Genomic DNA, 9,689 nt, shown 5'->3' on the forward strand with positions numbered 1-9,689 from the left:
ACACAAAAGAGTTTCATTGCTTGCTCTGCGAGAAGTTCTTCCCATGCCACTGCTTTTTTCCCTGCTGCTACCGAGACAAAATACCAGGGAGACAGCATGCTGCATGCTGTAAAACAGTCCGTACCTGAATTCCTCTGAATGACGACACACCCATGTAGAGAAAGACGCCATAAAGCACAGGCATTGGTATAAACTGGGGGGGGAAAGAAAAAAAAAAAGGAAGAAAGCAATCGTTTCTTTTTCTGTATTGCATTTTCAGTATTACCACCCTCTTCCATGGGCACTGCCTAAAATTGCTTGAAGCTTTCCAGCTTCCATTCAGGCTTAGAGATGGGTCAGATTTCAACCATTTTTTTGCCATTTTGTGCGCACGAGTGAGCTAAGGCTCTGCTTTAGGCTGAACTTGGGAGTTACCTCTCCTCAGAATAATCCTATTTTCCAGAAAGGTTGGAGGAAAACAGGCGATTTCACCCGTGCTACCCTATGCCGCATTCTCTGGCGGTAGAAGAAACACTTCTGCCTATTCTTGGGGCAACAGGCAAAGGCCACAGGCCTCCTTTTAGCCTAGAGACGAGATTACTTTGTGGGAGGAACGTGCAAGGAAGCCCACGGGGATGACCTCAATGTGTTTACCTCCTGGGAACGGCTGCTCCCGGGCATTTGGGGAGCAAATTGCAGCCAGTAAAGGGCTGCCTGTTTGAAAGACAGCAGATGTGCTGGTCTGAATATGCTCAACTGTAACCCATAAACATGGGCGGGCCTGAAAGACACCCAAAAATTCAAGCAGTTGCGTTGCTCGCTCGCCTCGAGCACACCAAACGGGGGCCTGAAGGGCTGCAAAGCCTAACCGAGGCTGGTTCCCACCGTGGGTCAAGCCCCAAGGGTTGGGATCACCTCCTCCTCCTCCGCTCCACAACTAACTACTCAGGCCTGCAGAGAGGGGACTGTTTTGCTGTAACCTCCAACAAGCTCGCGGTTGTTGGGTGGTTTGCATTTTCCTCTCACCTTTAACACAGAAGTGAAGAAGACGGAGCAGCCCATGAGCACAAAGATCAGCAAGCCAGTGACTCTCTGCTCTCGTATCCCCAGAAACTTGGGTTGTTCTCCTGGAGCTGAGCAGTCAGACTCTACTTTGAGGCTATTCACGTGGGTGATGGACAGGACGGTCGCAGCCACGAACCAGAGCAGCCCCATCACGGAGCACACCCCGAGCATCGCGGCCACCACAAAAAGGTCCAGGTGGTACCCGCATCCTTTCTGCAGGCAGGAAAACAAGAAACAGAGCATCCCATAGCACAAGAGCAAGGATAACGTCGCAAGTCAGACTCAAACCCTGCTCGAGCACAAGTCAACTTCTTCAGAATTCAAAACAAGAAATGGAAACAAGTAAGCGTGTATGCAGGCTTTGCACAAGCACCTGGCATGAAAATCTGGCAGGAGTTCAGACACAATGGATATGCAGAGCTCGTGCGATAAATACTTCAGAAAACAACAACCCACAACCCAAAACCACCAAAACCTTTTTTCCACTCATAAAGAAAATTCTACCACTTGCGAGGAAGGTGTGACTCTGAGTTATCCCTGGCAGCGCATCAAAACAATTCATTCCCCGCACCTGCTGCTGCTGCCATTTTAAAACAAAAACACGCTTCTATATTGCTCCAAGATTAATTTGCTCCTCCAAAAGGTTGCTCATCTGAACTGCCCTGTCACTTGCTCCCTGCATCATCGTTAATCCAGGAGAGCATCCTGCCACGCAGCCGGACCCTGTCCCAAACCAATGCCTTCAGAAAGCATCGGGAATAAGAGCTTCTCCCCAGACCTGCAGCCCAGAAGGGGCTGGAGTCATCTCTCGCAGGCCCTTACCTTCAGCTTGTGCTCCTTCCTGTTCACAATAACGGCACTGATCTGCTGGTCCATAAATATCAAGATGGTGCAGAGCAGAGCTGGGATGAGCGCAGCCAATACCGCCCTCTAAGGGTTGGGACCTATGGGGTTGATGAACCACCCGCGGTCGTCTCTGGTAGGCTGCAACAAAGCCCACACATCAGCATTGTCTCCCAGCCCAGGCACTCCACTGGCTTTCATTTTCCCCTCCCTCCTTGTGTCAGAGCACCTCCCAGCCCTGGCTTCATGTCCCCCTCTCCCGGGGGCTTCAGCAGTGCCAGTCTCCTCTTTGCAAGCACCTCTAGATACTTCCCCCGTAGGTATCTAGTTTTGGGGCCATCTTCTCGTTTCCAGGAGGAAGCAAGGCACTTGGAGGTGGAAGAGGAGATGGTCACACCACCAGCATCTCCTCCAGACTCAGCCCTGCCCTGCCCCGGCATCACCTTGTGGCACCCCCACGTGCCAAAACATCCCGTTACCTTGAACGCATGGGGGACCTGGAGCTTTGGCGATGGGTCCACAAAGTCAAGGAGCACCATGATGACGATGGTGAGGAAAACAGCAAAGTCGCTCACTGTGGACCGCACCTGGTGCAAGAAACCAGAGGTGAGAGGGGCATGGCAAACAGGGCCGTAACGTGAGATGCAAGAGTTGCGGACATCCACAACATTAAGGCTGCTTAATCAAATCCCACCACCCCTCTGAGCACATGCAGCCTGATCCCTTGCTTAGATACTGCTGCTGTGTTTGTCCCTGTGAGATCTGGGGTCAGACAATAAAAAAAGCTTAATTAGGCCGACAAGAGTTGGTTTAAGTCAAAACCTAAAAATAATAATAATGATATTAAAAATAAGAAAAGAGATGTCTGCTACTACGCCTACACTCACAGCTACAATGGCAACAAGGCACTGAGGCATCCTTTAATCCTCAAAAGGAAGCTCCTCATTCGAATCTACTTTCTGCTTGAGCACATAATGCAGAGAAGGTAGGGGGAAAAAAACAAACCGAAAACCCCAACCCCCAAAACTTTTGGAAACCTGACTTCCTACTACCTGAGGAGAAAAAAACATATAAAAAAAAAATCAAACCCCAAAAATCTTCAATCTGGGGCAGGTCACGAGGCATGTGGGAAACGCTACGATGATTTTGCACTCATGGAAATGAGTGCGGGACATCCAAGCTCTTGCAGAGCTTGGCCTGCAAGGCCAATGATTCCTAGCTTGATCAAGTCCTAGTTTCTGCATGGGTGCCACCACCTGAAAAGAGAATTAACCTCAACAGTTCAGAACACTTTCCAAAAGCCTCTGAGGGCATCAAGCTTGAACTGCTGTCTGATGATGATCACACCCTTGCAACAACGTACACAGGGAGCCAGATTATGCTGAGCCACGGCTTTTTTATTAATACTTATGAATACTGTCATTATTCATTTTTTATCAGAGGCTGAGACACCAACAACTCATAAAGTTTCAGACCAAGTTTGAGCCCTACAGAACACTCCTTCAGCAGGACCCAATCTAGAGGCACCTGCTTAAAAATACAACCCTTAAACCTAAGCAGCTCCAGCTCCTTTTTCAGAGCAGCTCAAACTTCTGGAATTATTACAGATCGCAGCCTCCAGCAATTCCCAGTCCCCTCTCAAACTAAAAGCTCCAGAGCTCCTCGACTGAGCTGGTCAAGGTTTTGCCCACTCACAGAAGCACTTGCCCATCATCTCTGTCTGCCTGACTAGCAGACACAAGCAGATTCCTCCAGGGCAACACCCTCAGGGAAAGTCTCTTTTTCACTTCTAAAGGACCATCCTCCTCACTTGATTTACATCCTCCCCAGCTGACCAGGCTGCTCAGCACCCTGTGCTTTAGTTACTTTGCTGGCTGCTAACTCAAACTTCCCATTGCAGCCTTACCACACAACTGTTACCTCCCACAACCCTCCTATTCATTGTCCCCTGCACACCCAAAGGCCGCTTTCCTTTCTCTGCCTTGCATGCCAGCAGTACCACAGACTAAAACACTCTCCCTTCACTCTCCTTTCTCAGGCTTGCCACTACAGTGCCTTCTAGAAACTGAGAGCAGCAGTTATCCTAAAAGGCCTGCTCAGCCCCTCTACCTGCAGCAGAGGCACGCTCTTCTTTCCAAACAAGAGGACAGGTTTGTCACAAACACATCACAAAGAGGAGTGGCAGCGCAAGGGGAACCTTGTGAAAGAAAAAATCCCAAGAGCACAACAAACAACTGCTGCCACTGAGAGTTTCCAAAGACTCTTTCCACATCCACACTTGAGCGCCAGATTGCCAGGCCAGCAAAAGGCACATTGCTACCAGCAGACAGCCCAAGAAAGAAGGACATACTTTGCATACAGAGCTCCACGGCTGTGCTGGTTTTGACTGGCAGAGAGTTAGTTTTCCCCACAGTAGCTTGCACGGGGCTACGTTTTGGATTTGTGCTGAAAGCAGTGCTTACCCAGCATCAAGGCCTTTTCTGCTCCTCACCCCACCCCACCCGGGAGTCAGCTAGGGGTGCACAAGGAGCTGGGGGGGCACAAGGCTGGGACAGATGACCCCAACTGACCCAAAGGATATTCCAGACCACAGGATGTCACGCTCAGCAATATAACTGGGGGAAGAAGAAGGAAGGGGGGACATGCCCAAGTAACTGTTAGGCGTGATGGAACCCTGCTTTCCTGCAAACTAAACACCTGCCAGACAATGGGAAGCAGTGACTGAATTCCTGACTTTGCTTTGCTCGTGTGCACAGCTTTTACTTATTAAACGGTATTTATCCCAACCCGCGAGATGATTCACCCTTCCGATCCTCTCCCTCCTCCCACTGCGGGGCAGCGAGCGAGCGGCCGTGCGGGGCTTAGCTGCTGGCTGGGGTTAAACCACTACAGAAGCTCGAGAGCTTCTCAGCTGAACGCTTTAAACAAAATTTCAAAACACCGTCAGTAAAACCAGCCTCTTTTCCCACTGAAGCACGAAACCCACCCACGGCACTGGAACAGGAGCGCTTTTTACAGCTCCCATTACTCCCATTACACTCCCGTGCAAGCGCAGTAGCCCCTCGGAAGCGACCGCTTTCACGGTCAGTGAAAGAGGGCAGGAAAAGAGCAGCCCCCCAGTCCCGTCCGAATTGAGGGTCTCCTAGGAACCTCCTGGTTTCAGGCAACCGACAGGTACCTGCTGTCGAGGACGTCCTCCGTTCTCCCAGCCGAGGGAAGGAAGCAGGAGAGCCAACGGGACGCGACTGCTCTGGAAACGCCACTGCCGACCTCCCTGAAGCTCCCTCCAGGGCCTCTTGCCCCGGGGGCTGCCAAGAACGCCCGGGCAGGACTGTGTCACAGCCCGCCACCCACGCCAGGCTGGGAGGGAGGGAGGGAGGGAGGGAGGGAGACCCCCGGCGGCTGCGGGTCCCTTCCCTGCGGGGACAGCCGGCAGAAACTCCTTTCTCTCCACACACAGCCGCACGTCTCCGCGGTGCCCGCCGGCCTCCGCCGGACAGCCACCAGCGGCAGGCAGTCCCCTGCTGCCCCCGCAGCCCCGGGGGCGGCAGGGAGGGGCCGGGGCTGGCCGGGCCTGCGGGGGGAAGGCCGGGACCCGGCGCCCCGGCCTGCCGCGAGGGGAGATGCCGCCACCGCCGCCGCCGCCGCCTCAGCCCCGCTGCCGGCCTGCGAGGCCCCCGGGCAGCCCCGGCGCTGGCGACCGCCGGGCAGCCCACCGCTCCACGGACGGGGAGGAGCCCCCGCCACGGCCACCGGCCCCGCCGCGCCCGCCGCCCGCCCTTGCCTCAGGCGGGGCCGGGCCGGGGCTGCGGCCCGAGCGGAGCCGAGGGCAGCCGAGCGCAACCGAGAGGAGCCGAGCCCAGCCGAGAGGAGCCGAGCCCAGACGAAGAGAGGAGCCGAACCGAGCCGAGGGGAGTCGAGCCCAGCCGAAGGGAGCCGAACAGACACGAGATGAGCCGAAGGGAGCCGAGCCCGGCCCGGGCGCCCCCCCCTCTGCTCCAGCTCCCCACGCTGCTCGGCACTGGCTGCTGCTGCTGCTGCGCTGCAGAGGCAGCTGCATTTTGGGGCTTGGAGCGCTTGGGGTTCCAGCGTGAGCCCGAAGCATCAGAGGAGTTGGCCTGTACCTCGTGGCAGGTCTTGCAGCTGCTTTCAGGGGGGTCTGGGCTCTGCCCAGGCCTCTCGAGTCAACGTTGACTCTGGTGCCTAATGACAGTCTGCTGGCAGTGGCCCTGGGAGCTCAGCCCTTTCTCTCCCCAGTTGCGATGATGTCAGCAAACAAGGACTGTGGTGGTTTCAGCCCAGCCGGCGACCAAGCACCACGAGGCTGCTCGCTCGCTCGCTCCCCCGTGGCTTTGTCCCCGCGGCAGCTGCAGCTGCAGCAGGATCGCGCCGCTTTCCATCCCCAGCGTGCGGGGCAGGGCTGCCCAAACGGAGCCCGAGGGGTCGCGGCCCGCGGGCCGAGACCAGCGGAGAGCCGCCAGGGAAACCGCCGCCTCCGTCCATCGCACGGACGGGAGCCGCAGCAGCCGGAGAACGCTCCCGAGTCGTGCCGCTCCCAGGGCAAGCCCAGGCACCGCTTCACGCGTGGGACGTGCCGTGCCGTCCCGAGAGCGGGGCTAGCGGTCAGGATGCTGACCAAGCAGGAGCTCTCCTTCGGCGGGTCCCGGGACATCCCTGCTGAGCTCAGCCGAACCCTCCTTGCTGGGCAGCAGCTGGCAGGACAAAGAAACCCGGGTGGGCGCAGGACAGAGACACGGCGAGAGCGACCTGCCCTTCCCGGGAAAGAGGAGTCAGCCACGGCTCTCCCGGGACTGATGCCCCACGCCCACCCATGCCTTTGCACCAAACAGGCTGGAAAAGGTCCCTGGCTGCTGACCCCAAACGCGCTCCCCCGCAGGAGCTGCCCGGACCCTGCTCGGGGCACCAGGGCTGGGCTCAGGAAGGAGATTTTTCCCCCGGGAAGATTGGCAAAGCAGTGTCGAGGAGCGGGGTTGCTCAGCTGCGCTCTGAAATGAAATCCAGTTTTATGTTTTCACGAGCGCGGTTGCCTTCACGCCCCCGGCATCGGTCCCTGCCACGACTTACAAATTGGCAGCCAGAGGTGCCTCGCCAACAGAGAGCAATCTCTTTCATTAACAGGTTACAGGCCGGGAGAGATCTTGGGCCTCCGGTTCACAGCGGTTGTCCCCACTCCCCCAGGCCACACACCGTTCCCACAGCGGGAGCGAGAGGCCTGCGTTCCTACCGAGGGTGTCCTTGGGAGCGCCAAATCCTCCAAGTACCAGGACGGGATGTACTAACCCCATCCCTGTGGAGCACAAACAGCCCCAGCCTCTCCTCATCGGACGTTGTGCAGAACCCAGGCCTTTTCTGGGAGCACGCGGCGGCGGGTACTGTCTCCTCCTGGGTGTCACGCACCCAGGGCAAGCGCGGCCCCCTCCGACGGGGATCCAGAGCTGCTGCTTTTACGACCGGGTGACTAAAAGCCCTGACAGCACTCCTTGAGCCAGGGCTGGGGGAAAGCACGCCACCGAGTGACACCGCGGGACCTTCCTTCGCGCCCTCAAAGCCCTTTCTCCTATTTCTGCGTCACTCCAGCCAAGGCAGCGAACAGAAGCACGGCCAATAGTCACAAATGCGTTGGCCACCTGCCACAAGGAGGCTGTGGCCTCGGCTTGGTCCCCTCTCGGCTCGGCCGAATCAACTGGTTCTTTTTCCCCCACCGGAAAAATACTGTTGAAAGCCAAGAGTATTGGCACCCACGGCCCCTGAGAGCCGCCTCTAGGCCCCAGGGGCCCCCCAGCCTCCCTTAACCCTCTCCCTCCCCAGGAGGAGCTGGGGAGGCTCTTGGGGGGGGGGGGGGGGCGGAACACAGGGAGCCCCCGCATTCCTTCCTGGGAGACGCCAAAGAGTCCTTAGCAGCCAACAGCCAGAAGGGACCATGGCGCGGCCACCACGGCAGCTCCCACCGCGTGGGCCCTGGGGCCCCCCGGCGTCCCAGCGTTTTCAGACTTTTGTGCTCCCCGAAACCTTCTACCCTGGAGGTAGGGACCGGTCCCAAGCCCCGCAGCCCAGGGACGCTCGTGGGGGCAAGAGCAGAGCTCACCGCCGGCCACGGCTCCTCTCTCTCTCACTCTCTTAGGCCCAGCCAACCTGTACCATCTGCCCGGGCAGGAGCAGCCCTTCCCTGCAGCCTGGGCACCCCTGCCATGGGGGCCCCTCCAGGCCCCCCAGGCACCACCAGCAGGTATGGCACCCCAGTCTGTTCTGGCACCTTTGGCATCCCTGTCACACCCGTCCCCCCGGCAGTTTTCGCACGGGCGTTCAGCAAGCCCGCGGGAGCACCCTTGCCCTCGCCTGGGTGACGCGTGCCCACTCAAGCCAATCTGCGGAGAACTTCCCAAATATCTGGGGCCACCTCTCCCATTTCACCTCCTAGAAGGGAGTCCCCTCCCCGACGTGCAACCGCGTCCCACCGGCACAGCAGCTCCCCGCGCGCCTGGCGCAGAGCTGGGGCATGGCTTGGTGGGTGCCCCCAGAGAGTCCCCCCGGCCCAGCACGGCTCCCTCTCACCCACACAGGTCTGCAGATGGCTCCGTGGGGCTGCCCCTTCGACCCCCGGCTCTACCACATCCAGTGGACAGCCACCAACCTGCCTCCACCGGCCAGCGCCACGCTCGGCCAAGGCGCTGCTTCTCTGCCAGGGGCTGCCCTCTGGGGGCCCTGGGGCTGCGGGGCCACCCTGGCCTGGGCAGCCCCGGGGGGACCCCAGGGCCAGACACAGTACCTTGCCCCCTACCAACGCCAGGCAAGAGTGGTGGCCCCAGCCCCTACGGCGCTGCCGATCTCCATCCCCACCTACCAGCACATCCAGGGCCAGTTGCTGAAGATCGACACCTCTGGCACGGCCACCCCTGCGGGGGCACCCCCAGGCAGTGACATCCCCCCGGGCAGCAACGTCCCCCCCAGCCCCTCCGCTGCCCCCCACAACCAAGACCTTGGGGACACTGCAGGCGACCTCGAAGTCACTGAGGAGATGCTTCTGCAGGAGGCCCTCAGACTCTTTGGCTACTCCCGGGAAGTGGTGGGGGACAGCCAGGATGGTCCCAGCAGCAGCCCCATACCTGGCAACCCTGCTCACACCAGTGGACAGGGGACAGGGGTGGCCCCGGCCTGCCCAGTGCTGCCGACATGCAGCCCCAGCTACCAGCACATCGAGGGGCAGTCGGCAGAGATCAACACCTCCGGCACGGCCACCCCTGCAGGGGCACCCCCGGGGAGTGACATCCACCCGGGCAGCGACATCCCCCCGGGCAGCGATGTCCCCCCCAGCCCATCCGCTGCCCACCAGAGTCAAGCCCTGGGGGACACTGCAGGTGATCTTGCCGCGTCCGAGGACATGCTTCTTGAAGAGGCCCTCAGATTATTTGAGTGCTCCACGGACGCGGTGGGGGCCAGCCAGGGCTGTCCTAGCAGCAGCCCCGGGCCTGGCCACCCTGGGGGCACCAGCGGAGAGGGGACAGGGGTGGCTCCAGCCTGCCCAGTGATGCCGATATCCATCCCCGGCTACCAGTACATCGACGGGCAGCTGGTAGAGATCGACACCTCCGGCACGGCCACCCCTGCGGGGGCACCCCTGGGCAGCGACATCTCACCGGGCAGCGACGTCCCCCCCAGCCCCTGCGCTGCCCCTCACACACAAGCCCTGGGGGACATCGCAGAGCTCCTTGCAGTGCCTGACCAGGAGCTTCTTGAAGAGGCCCTCAGGCTCCTTGGGTGCTCCCTGGACACGGTGGGGGCCA

Source organism: Accipiter gentilis, unplaced genomic scaffold (assembly GCF_929443795.1).
Source record: "Accipiter gentilis unplaced genomic scaffold, bAccGen1.1, whole genome shotgun sequence".
Lineage (NCBI taxonomy): Eukaryota > Metazoa > Chordata > Aves > Accipitriformes > Accipitridae > Astur > Astur gentilis.